The sequence below is a fragment of the Apium graveolens genome, chromosome 6 (genome assembly GCF_009905375.1).
Source record: "Apium graveolens cultivar Ventura chromosome 6, ASM990537v1, whole genome shotgun sequence".
Classification (NCBI taxonomy): Eukaryota; Viridiplantae; Streptophyta; class Magnoliopsida; order Apiales; family Apiaceae; genus Apium; species Apium graveolens.
This window is the reverse complement of record NC_133652.1, coordinates 50,747,066-50,759,646: the sequence shown is the minus strand read 5'-3', so window position 1 is coordinate 50,759,646 and position 12,581 is coordinate 50,747,066. Positions and strand designations below refer to the sequence as shown.

The following is a 12,581-nucleotide window of genomic DNA, read 5'->3' as shown; positions in this document are numbered from 1 at the left end:
TATATAGCAGCCAAAGCTATTTTGTCAGTTTTTTCTTCGATCACCGCTTTGTCGTCTTTAGTTTCAACAGCCGTCCATACTCCATGTGCCTGCATAAAAACCTTCATCTTCAGGGCCCATACGGTGTAGTTACTTTTTGTTAACATAGGGTACGTTAAACCAACTGTGTTGTCCTTAGTCTTGCTCATCTCCATGGCGTTTGGCTCGCGTTAGACCTGGTGGCTCTGATACCAGATATAGGGTTTTAATCTGATTGTATAAACTGAGAAATCAATTGCGTGGAAAGTCTGATGATATTAAAGGACAAATACAGGGTTACATATATAGGCTAACCAATATGTGGTAGCTTGCTCACCAAGATATGAAGCCTTAAAACTAGGGATTACAGCAGATTTCCTACCATTACTCAATTACTGAAAATATACTCCTACAATCTCTCCACGCCTAGCTAATCAAACCACATACACAGAATAATCCTCACCGCCTGCTACAAATAGAACTACTAATATTGTAGTAAAACATATAATTAAATTTAGATTATAATTCCAACAAATTTTACATGCCATCTCCTGGCCGTATGTGCCTGTTTTATCAGGAGCAGTGCATCAGGAGCAGTGCCTCCTGTAGTAGTAGAACATCTACCATAAAGCCAGGATGGTCCATATTTCTTTCCATCAGAAAGTAGTATATCAGTGGCATCTTCACATGTACTCATCTTTTTTTATGTTATCCTACAAAATACAAAACAAACAAACACATTAAACCAATTATGAATCACACAAATTGAAGTCAAGCATTTATCTGATATGCATGTGATTTTAAAATTAAATACTTACAATCTTTTTTTGATTGCTTTAGTGTTGGTCTTGTACTTGCAGCCATCTTTACGCACACGAGTCTCAACAAAGACCTCTGCATCAGGTGGTGCAGACTTATCATGTTTCTTTTTCGCCTAGAAAAAATGAACACATTTTAAAGAATAAATCCTAATGACAAAACTTAAGCGGGAAAATTTTCTGTAGCCAAAATATAAAGGTTGTTTTCCCTCTTCAAGATGGCTACAAAACTTTTTGGCATCGTCGTTCGACCTATTAGTAGAATGAAACATCTCGTCTAACTTATCTCCGAAGTTAGTTCCTTCAAATTCCGTATTTTCAGTACTTCTATTATCAGTCCAATGATTGTCGCTCGAGAACTCATAAATCCAATTGGAATGAAATGGACAAGGGCCATTGCAGATAAGGTGACCAATAATAAGATCTTGACAATGCCACTTGCCATTTCAACAATTCTTGCAAGGGCATGTCATTTCATTACCTATGGAAAGTTTAGGAAAGGCATTTTTTTAAAATGCTTTTACACCATCTCAATACGATTTACCATATCTTGGAAGAATTATCTAAGGAGTTTGATCAGTATACATCACTACAAAGAAGCAAAAGAATGTTACTTTTAATCCTACTAGACATTCCTACTTTTCTTTTTAACTAAAATTGCCCAATTTATTTTATAGATATCAGGATTCAGTTTACTCATACAAACTATTTACTATAAACATTTGTTCCATTTAAATTTAAATTTAATTATAACTGTATTCGGGCTTAAAAGCAGCCTAAACACAAACACTTGAGTAAATAAATCAAAGTTGCATGGATAGTAAACAAATCTAAGTTACAAATCATATCACATTCACTAGTCACTACAGTATACGTAAAAAGTATTACATGGAGAATAAAAGACTTAAGGTAAATTATGTACAAAGTAAACATACAGAATAATGTTATAGACATACATCTGAGAGAGAGGGAAAAAGGGGGAGGAAGAAAGAGAGAATATGTGTTTGCTTAAATATTTGTAAACTCAAAACTCAGAGAGAGAGAGACCGTGAAAGTGTTATAGAGAGTGTTAGAGAGAGAGGGACATACTCGCATACAATCACATATACATATACATATTCACATATAATCCAACATGCATCAATTAACGAAGATAAACAAAAGAGTAGAACCTCAATTAGACAAGTTGAAACTCGATTAGCCCTAAATTGGACCATAGGTTGAAAACCCCCCCAATTTCAGTTGGAACCCAAATTTTCACCTGAGCCCGTGAACCATGAACCTTCCATGAACCATCAACCATACGTGAACTGAGCCCTAATTTCCACCCTAATTAAACCCTAAATTAAAAATGAGAGATAGTGAAAGATGAAGTTTTATAAGTTAGAAATTTTTTTTTAAGTGAGAGAAAGTGAGAGCTGCAGATAAGAAGGTTTTGACCGATTGAAGTCCAAAAATTTTTAATCACGAGCGTGTCCATATTTCACCTGTCCAAAATCCCCCCCCCTAGCCTGCATTTTATTTTCAGTTTTTTTATATATTATTATACATTTTTTTTACTTTTAATTTTTAAAAATTTATATCACACATGTAGCATATTGTATAGGTTTAAAAAATGAAATTCAGTTTATAGAAATTAAATAACTTAATTTCACAATATTAGATTCAATTTATATAAATTTAAATTTATATATATGTATGGTTTTTCTGTTGTGTGCTCATGGGAACAAATAAACACAAACTTCTACAATTTTGACTTATTTTGATTGGCCAACACTACTTAATAATAATGGACCCCCTGCATTTACAACAGTTACACCAATCAAAATATTTCAAACTTAAAAATTTTAGTGCTTAGTATGTGCCCATGGGCACAAACTAGACAAACCCATATATATGTAATGTTTTATAAAATGTTAATTTTTATTTATTTGTACCTTATAGCAACATAATTCGCATAAGTTACAATGTGTAACATTTTGCCCTCTATGGTAACATCATGAAGACGCTATAGTAACATTAATATTTAGTGTTTCGGTAGACTAAGATGGAAATAGCTAATGTAACAAAAGTTGTAACATTCCTTAAATTTTTTAAATCAAACCATTGCGATATGTCATCAATGGCGTAGTGTCTGTGCATTCTAAAACTTCTTCCAAATTAATTTTCTGTGTACAATGGTTGATCAGCAAAGTAGTCATTGAACAAACGTGCATGCTCTTCTTCACGACCTCTATCGATGTGTGTTATCTTTCGTACTATTCTTGTCAAGCTACCCATAGACATGATTTTATTAAAATACGTCTCATCGGAGTCATGTGTACATTCCTAAATTATGATGTCTTCAAGACTCATACTTTCATACGAAGTTGGAAAATTCATTGTTAAAATGTTAATATGTAGTAATTTATGAAGTATTGATGTATTAAATGAAGAGGTACTCAGAATGAACGATAGAAATGTGACATTTATAGAGGTTACAATATAGTTGTTACAATACAACCATTACAATAGAGTTGTTATCATAGAGCCGTTACAATTGAACAGTTAAAGCTTCAAAATATTAGTACGGATATGAGCACACATACTTTCATGATCATTCTTCTGTTGTGGAGTCAAGGACGCTATGTCCATGACGCGATAATCCATGTACTTTGTCGCACTTTTATTCTCTACTTCTTTCTACTTTCTCTCAACCAATTTTTCTAATGCAAATACCTTTCTTTCTTAATATCCATAAATGTAATAGGCGATGAATCGTTATTCACCTTTTATTTCTCCTTTCGCTTGGCTGCCTTCTGACCGATAAGTCGCACTTTACATACTTCTTGATCACTAGTGTCTGCATTAGATTCAGATGTGTATGCACCTGATTTTGATACCTTTGTTCTTTTACTTCCTTGTGGTTCGTACATTGTATTTAATTTGGGCTCTTTATTTAACACTCTCCAACAATGCATTAATTGAAAATTAGTGTTATTTTCAGATTTATACATTGCCTTTGCATCTTCTACAATTTATTCTTCAGACCAACCACTATGATGTGCTAGTTGTACGCACTTGTAACATCCGTTAAAACATGTAACTCTTTGATTCAACATATTTCAGTGATCTTTGCATTGCTTTCCGGTTATCCGTTCTTGTCCTTCGTGATATGTGTTGAAGTATGACGCGATCCGCTGCCAGAATGTCGAAGCACTTTAATCATTTCTGATAATGGCATCCTTAGATGTATTAAATCCAAGCACTATCAAAAGTAAACTTGCTTCCTTACTCCGTTATGTTTACATTTTCGACTTGGCTCCTCGTTGTCTTTGACAATTTTTTCCACCCCTTCATCACAATTCATAGGTTGAATTGCAGATAGAGAAGTCGAAGGACATATAGAATAATACTCAGAACTGTGAGAATTTAGATTAAACAAGGGAGAATTATAATCCATTTTTTTTATTTAATGGGTAATATTAAAAATCTGGATTTTGGCAGTTAGCATGTGAAAATTTCGGATTAAATTAAGAATATTTTAGATTTTAAGGATTGATTTATGAAAAAATCGGATTAAAAGGAGAATTTTGAAAATTTAGATTTGATAACTAGCATATGGAGAATTTGGATTAAATTGGGAATATTGAAAATTTGGATTTTGAGGGTTAAAATTTGGAGAGTTCGGAGAATTTTGAGAATCCATTTGAAGTGTAATATATGGTGATTGAGGTAAAAAAATAAGTGAAATAACAAGTTGCTATAAATTAAAAAAGTTAGGTGTAGACGTTGTATACGGAAGAGTTACCAACAACTATATTTTTTTAAGTTAATAACGACTTCATTTTGCTGCTGCAGTAGACAAAAAGAAAGGAGCATAACTTTTGTGGGCTAAGATTTGATAAAAATAATATGTTTTATTCCAAACAATCGTTGTTCAAGTTGAACAACTTTTCCCGACAACTTTCCAAGCAACAGAGCACTCCAATGCCGGACAACATGGTCTAATCAACAAACAACTCGCTAGACAACACCAATTATGGGTGCTCTAAGTACGTCCCTCACAAATAAAATATAGAAAATTACCAAAAATACTATTTTTCTAAGTTTGTTTGTAATTTTACGATCTTTTAAAAAAAATTGTAAAAATACGATTTGCAACCAAAAGCAATCACATAAGCAACTTTTCTGAAAAACTATTGAATTTTTTTTTTGGAATTGAGGTTGAATCGGGTTGCATTTGAGGTTGCATCTTGTGGCAACTGGTTGCAAAACCGTAGTTTTGCAAAAAAAATTGAAAAATCGTATATTTGCAAATTAAAATTTAAAAAATATCATATTTTTACAAATTATATTTAAAAATACCTCTAAAAATAAATCTATAAAATATGTATCATATTTTTAAAAGCATTTTTGCAATGAATGAATGATATATTACTAAAGTATAACGAATGGATAAACTTACATTAAATCAAAATATAGCTTCAAAAAAAATAATTTAGTTAAATTTAAGTTAATAAAAAAATGTATAAGAATTATTTTTCATTTTTAGGTAATGTCTAATAAGTACTTTACTTGTATATTAATAATTTAACATCATGTATCTGAGGAAGAAAATTGAAGATTATATTTTTAGGGGATGCACCGTTGTAAGTTTTATCTAGAGTTAATTATAGTTACTGTAACTGAAGTTTGTATTTTAGTATAGAGTAAAAACCATACTAGAGTTACACTAATGTTGAAATTAGCATACTTCCCTTCCATTAACTTTTACATAAAAGGTACCAAATGATAGAGGTAATCCGGTCATTCCCTAAGATGTACACCACGTCTTGGTCTTTAGTTAATCACTCCAAGAAAACAATTGCATGGGATCAAATACAACCATATTTGGTTGAATTTAATAGGCGTGGCTAAATTCAACCGCGCGCAGTCATATTTCAAAACGGTTGTATTTAGGCGGTCGAATTAAGAAACAATTACAACCGCCTAAATACAACCGCAATCAATTACAACCGGAAACGGTTGTATTTAGCGGCGCGGCTAAATTCCACCTCTTGCGGTTGAATTGGCCTCTCCTAAATTCAACCGAACAATTACAATCAGAACCTTTTATAACGACAAACGGTTGAATTTAGCCGCGCTAGAAAAATTAGAGGGAAACTATCCCACCAATGAAATTTGCCCGCCAAAATAATTAGAGGGGAAAATTGGAGCCAAATATCAGCTCAAAATTTTAAAAATAATTTTCTAAAAAAAATCAGAAAAATAAAATTATTATTTTCAATATTGTTAATATATATAAATAAAAAATAATATATTCATTCTAGATCTTGCAATTAATTTTTAATATTTTTACATTAGTTTAACAATTTTTGATTAATTTTACAAAATTTTAATGTTTTGTAATTACTTTTGCTAAATTTAACCGCAAGTGGTTGGTTGTCTATAATAAATACAACTGCTTTCAGTTCAACATTAAATACAACCGCTTTCGGTTAGAACTCTAAATACAACCACTCTCAGTTAAATTTAGCCGCCTGTTTATTACAACTTAATTTGGTTGAATTTAGGAGTTCTATTTTAGCAACCCTACTACCTCGTTCTTTCCAGCTGCCGCAATTCTTCATCCTCTCCCTTCTTTCACCCCATTTTGCATTTATGTAATCATCCATTATCATCAAGTAAGTAAAATTATCGATTATTTTTTGTTGTATTTTATGAATTTTATAAGTCATTATTTTTTCATAATTGCATACCTTTAACATATGTAGAAATGATTTGATTAATTTGAATTTGTTCATAAATATCAAATAATTTTTGTTTACTAACTTTATTGATAGGATGATATATAAGTGTAATATGTTGAATTTTTTTGACAAGCCATATATTGATATTGTTAGTGGTTAATAATTACGTATATGTCCGAATTTGTAGATGGCATCTGATCGTAGTTGGATTGGTCGTAATCGATTTAATGAGGAAAAATATATAACAGAAGAATATAAAGTCGGAGTGGATCATTTTATTACATTCGCTATAGAATATGGTGAAGAAGAAGATAATGGTCTTATAAGATGTCTGTGCCAAGATTGTCGAGATAGGTATTTTATGTTGCCTAATACCGTGATAATTGATTTGTATCGACATGGTATCATGCAATAGTATACTATATGGGATTGTCATGGGGAGAAAGATATATCACAAGTTGAGGTTGGAAACGAGTTCTAGTTACAGAGACGATGACATGTATGATGCATATGATGAATATGATTTTGAGGATTGCGAGAATTTTGAGGAAGAACCAAACGAAACAGCAAAAACATTTTACAAGATGGTGAATACTGTTTTTGAACCAATTTATCCAAACGATGTCAATTTTAGAATATTGGAGTTCTCTATGAAGTCACTTGAATGGAAAAATAAGCATAATTGTAGTAATAATGGATTTGATGACTTGCTTCATCTTATTGGATTAGTCTTGCCTGATGATCACAAATCGCCCCAAAAGTACTACACCATGCGAAAGATGATTAAAGGATTGCATATGCAGTATGAGAAAATTGATGCTTGTGAGAATGATTGCATGTTATTTTACAAGGAACATAGTGACAAGACAAAGTGTAATATATACAATAGAGACAGATACCAGAAGCAGAAAGATCCTAAAAAATAGAAGGTTCCACGAAAAATCTTGTGTTACTTTCCTATTACCATGAGATTGCAATATTTATTCATGGCCGAGACTACTGCAAAATGTATGAGATGGCACCATGATAGAATTACAATTGAAGGTAAATTAAGTCACCAAGCGGATGGAGATGAATGAAAATAATCTGATTAGAGATTTCAAAGGTTTTCAAAAGAGATTCGAAATGTAAGACTCGGGCTCTCTACAGATGGATTTGACCCTTTTTGCGACAAGCACGCAAAGGAGTATACGGTATGGCATGTGGTAGTTGTTGTGTACAACCTTCCTCCCTGTATTTATACAAATGCTCCATATATGTTCATGCCTCTTCTTATTCCGGGCCGACAGATCCAACAAAAGACTTACATGTTTATCTTAGGCCATTAATTGATGAATTGAAAGTGCTTTGGAATATCGGGGTTGAAACATGTGATATATTCTCAAGTACAAATTTTATCATGAAGGCGGCACTTTTGTGGACTATTAGGGACTTTCCTGGACTTGCCATGCTTAGCGGATGGTCCACCAAAGGCAAGTTATCGTGTCTAGTTTGTATGGGAGAAGTAAAAGGTAAGAAACTCAAATATGGTGGGAAAATAAGTTTTATGGAACTGCTCGATATTTTTTGGAGGCAGATGATCCCCTAAGAAAGAGTACTAAATTTGGAAGTGTATAGAGACGATCAGTTTGTGCTCGACATTCAGGGGGTCATGCAAAGGTGATGTGTGAGCAAATACAGTTTCCCCTTCGGGGAAAGTCACATAAAAAAAAACAAGAGATTATGGGGTGAAACATAATTGGACTCATTTTTCTCCATTTTTTGAGCTTCCGTATTGGGATACACTCAACCTTCGTCATAATATTGATATTATGCACACAGAAAAGAATGTCTTTGATAATATATTCTACACAATTCTTGATGATGCAAGAAAGACCAAAGACAACACAAAGTCAAGAAAAGATTGTCAAGAATTAGGTGTACACCTTGAGTTATGGATTCGAGGTGATGGCACCGAACCACATGCATCATATACACTTTCAAAAGAACAAGTTCATAAGTTATTCAAGTGGATTGTCTCATTGAAACTTCCAGATGGTTATGCCTCAAATATATCTAGGTGTGTCAATTGGGAAAAAAATTGCATTCGTGGTTTGAAATCACATGATGGTCACGTCTTCATGCAAAAATTATTGCCTATCGTTTGTCGTGACCTTCTTCCGAAGCATGTAGTTGATCCTATCATTGAATTGTGCAAATTCTTTCAAGATATATGCTCTTCAACTCTCAAGTACTCAGATTTAGAAAAAATGAAGAAAGATATAGTGAGGATAATGTCCAAACTTGAAACGATCTTCACTCATGGTTTATTTGATCCAATGGAACATTTTTCACTACATTTATCAACTGAGTGTAAGTTGGGTGGGCCAGCTAATGGGCGTTGGATGTATTTTATTGAAAGATACTTGCACAACTTGAAATTGAAAGTAGGAAATAAAGCTCGAGAGGAATGTGTACACTTTTGCACATTGTATTTTGATTCCAGAAATGGAATTGTTAGATATATTTGATAATGTCATGGCTAATATGTTTTATGTTTAGATTTCAGATCTTATTTGAACAGAACAAATCAGTACTTAACTGATCAGTACTTATACTGGAAGTCAGAACTTAAGGGATATCAGTACTTATGTTATCAGGAGATAAGCATCAGGAGATAGATATCGGAACTTAAGTGTTGAAGGATGATCAGATAAGGACAGTAGCTGATTAAAGTTAAGAAGATCAAGATAAACATAAGAAGAGATATGCATGAAGAAGGAATTCCGTGAAGAATGGAATACTTAGAATAGAAGATATCTGATTGATATATTTTAGGAAGCAGAATTATATTCCATATCAATTAGCGATTATCTTGTAACTGTGTAGTATATAAACACAGACATAGGGTTTACACTATAAGTGTTATCATTATCGAGAATATTATTTACTGTAACCCTAGCAGCTCTCGTGATATTTTGTTCATCACTGAGAGATAACAGTTCCAGATTGTAACAGAGTTTATTGTTTCAATAAAGTTTGTTTTCTGTTACATAAGTTCTTGAAGTTTGATTTGATTGTAATAAACACTGTATTCACCCCCTCTACAGTGAAAGTGTGACCTAACAAGTGGTATCAGAGCCTTCTGTTAACACACATACAGTTAAAGATCCAAACACAATCATGTCTGACACAGAAACTCCAACTAAGCCTACCAAAACTGAGGAATCATCAAAGACATCAACTCAGAGTCGATATGAGACTATCAGAGTTCCCATATTGAGACCATCTGAATATCCCATATGGAAGGTAAGGATGACCATGTTTCTGGAAGCAACAGATCCAGAATACCTTGATAGAATCAAGGAAGGGCCTCACAAACCTACCAAGCTCGCTGTTGTAGTTGCAGGTGAAGCAGCAAAGACCGTACCAAAGGAAAAGAGTGATTACACTGCTGAAGATATAGCATCTATTGCTAAGGATGCCAAGGTACGACACTTATTGCATAGTGCCATTGATAATGTAATGTCAAACAGGGTAATCAACTGTAAGACTGCTAAGGAGATATGGGATGCACTGGAGACAAGGTGTCAAGGAACTGAAACAGTTAAGAAGAACTGGAAGACAATACTCACTCAAGAGTATGAACACTTTGACTCTAGGACTAATGAGTCATTGACTGATGTATATGATAGATTTGTCAAACTCTAGAATGACTTGTCATTAGTAAATAAGGAGTATGATCTTGAAGATACAAACCTTAAATTCCTGTTAGCTCTTCCTGAATGTTGGGATTTGAAGGCAACAACAATAAGAGACAACTACAATCTTGATGAAACAACTCTTGATGAAATCTATGGAATGCTCAAGACTCATGAACTTGAGATGGAACAAAGAAGTAAGAGGAAAGGAGGAAAGTCAAGGACAGTTGCTCTCAAGGCTGAAGAGGAATCCCCCAAACCACCTTCCTCAAAGAAAGACAAGGGTAAAGCTCTTATCATAAAGTCTGATACTGAGTCATCAAGTTCTGAGAGTGATGATGACTCAGATTCTGAAAGCTTGCCTGAAACTGATGCTGATGAGGAGATGATGAAGCTGTGTGCTCTTATGGTGAAAGGAATCACAAAGATTGCATACAGGAAGTTCAGGAAGGGAAAGAAGTTTTCCAGAAAAGGCATAAGTTCTGATAAGAAGAATTTCAGAAGATCTGAAGGAAGAGGAGGAAAGTCTGACAGAGGAGATTACGCTAATGTTAAATGTTATAATTGTGGTGAGAAAGGCCACATATCTCCTGATTGCAAGAAGACCAAGAGTGACAAAGGCAAAGCTCTTATCACAAAGCAGAAAAGCTGGACAGACACCTCAGACTCTGAAAGTGAGGAGAACTATGCATTGATGGCAAATGCTGATAAATCAAGTTCTGAGAGCAGTTCTGAAGCTGCTGAAACAAAGGTACCTCAGACTACTTATGCTTTTCATACTGATGATATTAATGAGTTGAGAAGATATCTTAAAACCTTGTTTGTTAGTTATAGAGATCAAACTTTAACATGTGAAAGATTAACTTCTGAAAATCTTGCTTTTAGGAAAAGAAATGATTTCTTAGAAAAAGAGTTAGTCATGTTCCATCAAACTCAGCAGGATAGAGATGATGCTTTTTATGTTAGGGATGAAGTGCTAAAAATGAATGAATTTCTAAAAACTGAGTTAGAAAAGGAGAGAGAGATTATAAGAACTTGGACTAACTCTGGCAAAACAACTCAAAATTTGCTAAGCATTGGAAACTGGAAAGAGGGCTTAGGTTATGGAGAAAATAAAAATGAAAAAGGAACTGTAGAAATTAAGCCTGTTGATAAGCAAAAGCCGAAGTTAAAACCTGTTAAGTTTGTAACTGAAAAATCTGAAAATGAGAAATCAGAAGTTAAAAAGGAATTAGCTTCTGACAAACTAAAACAGGAAAAGACAGCTGAAGTTAACATAGGCTTAATGACAAAGAAGCAGCTTAAGCATAAGCTGAAAGATGTTAAGAATGCAAACAAGGTAAAATCCCCTAGGAAAAACAGGAATGGAAAGGAAGGTGTGAATAAAAGCAATAACTATAAATCTGTTCCTGATGCTCCTAGGAAAGCGTGTCATAACTGTGGAAGTTCTAACCATGTGGCTTCTTTTTGCAGGAAGAATAAGAATATTAACTCCTTATCTACAAAATCAGGAGTTAAGAGTCAGTCTGTTAGATACAAACCACAAGATCCTTGTTTTCATTGTGGTAGTTTATGGCATTCCATTTATACTTGTAAGGAATATCATAGTTTGTACTATGATTATTATCAAATAAAACCTTCTTTAAAGAAAGTTTCTGTTGTTCCTTCTAGTGTAAGTTCTGATTCAAAGTCTGGTAGTATAAGTTCTGATAAGAATACTGTTAACATAAAATCTGATGCTAAATCCGCTGCATATGTTAACAAACCTAAAAAGGCCAAAGGATCCAAGCAAGTCTGGGTCCTTAAAACTAATAATTAGTGGTCTTTTTGATTGCAGGGCAACAGGAAAAATATTTTAGTTCTGGACAGTGGATGTTCAGGACATATGACTGGAAATAAGGCCCTGCTATCAGACTTTGTGGAGAAAGCTGGCCCAAGTGTTTCTTATGGAGATGGCAACATTGGAAAAACTTTGGGATATGGCAATATCAATCTTGGGAATGTCATCATTAAAGATGTAGCTCTGGTCTCAGGACTTAAACACAACTTACTGAGTATAAGTCAAATCTGTGACAGAGGTTATCATGTTGATTTCTTTGCAGAACATTGTGAAATAGTTAGTAAATCTAAAGAAAAAATTGTTCTGAAGGGATTCAGGCGTGGTAACATTTATGAAGCTAAGCTTTCAACAAGTTCTGATGGTTCTGCAATCTGTTTAGTAAGTAGAGCCTCAACTGAAGAAAGCTGGAATTGGCACAAAAAACTCTCTCATTTAAACTTCAACAAGATAAATGAACTGATCAAGAAAGATCTTGTGAGAGGACTGCCAAAAT

At 33.6% G+C, this 12,581-nt stretch overlaps 1 long non-coding RNA gene across 1 annotated transcript; it reads right to left on the bottom strand.

Moving 5' to 3' along the window:
- Positions 1 to 402: 402 nt before the first annotated feature.
- LOC141664257 (uncharacterized) lies at positions 403 to 2,213 on the bottom strand. Its single transcript, XR_012551930.1, has 3 exons — positions 2,009 to 2,213; positions 837 to 952; positions 403 to 731 (listed from the first exon to the last, which is right to left on the bottom strand). It is a non-coding gene; the product is annotated as an uncharacterized LOC141664257 (long non-coding RNA).
- Positions 2,214 to 12,581: the final 10,368 nt, after the last annotated feature.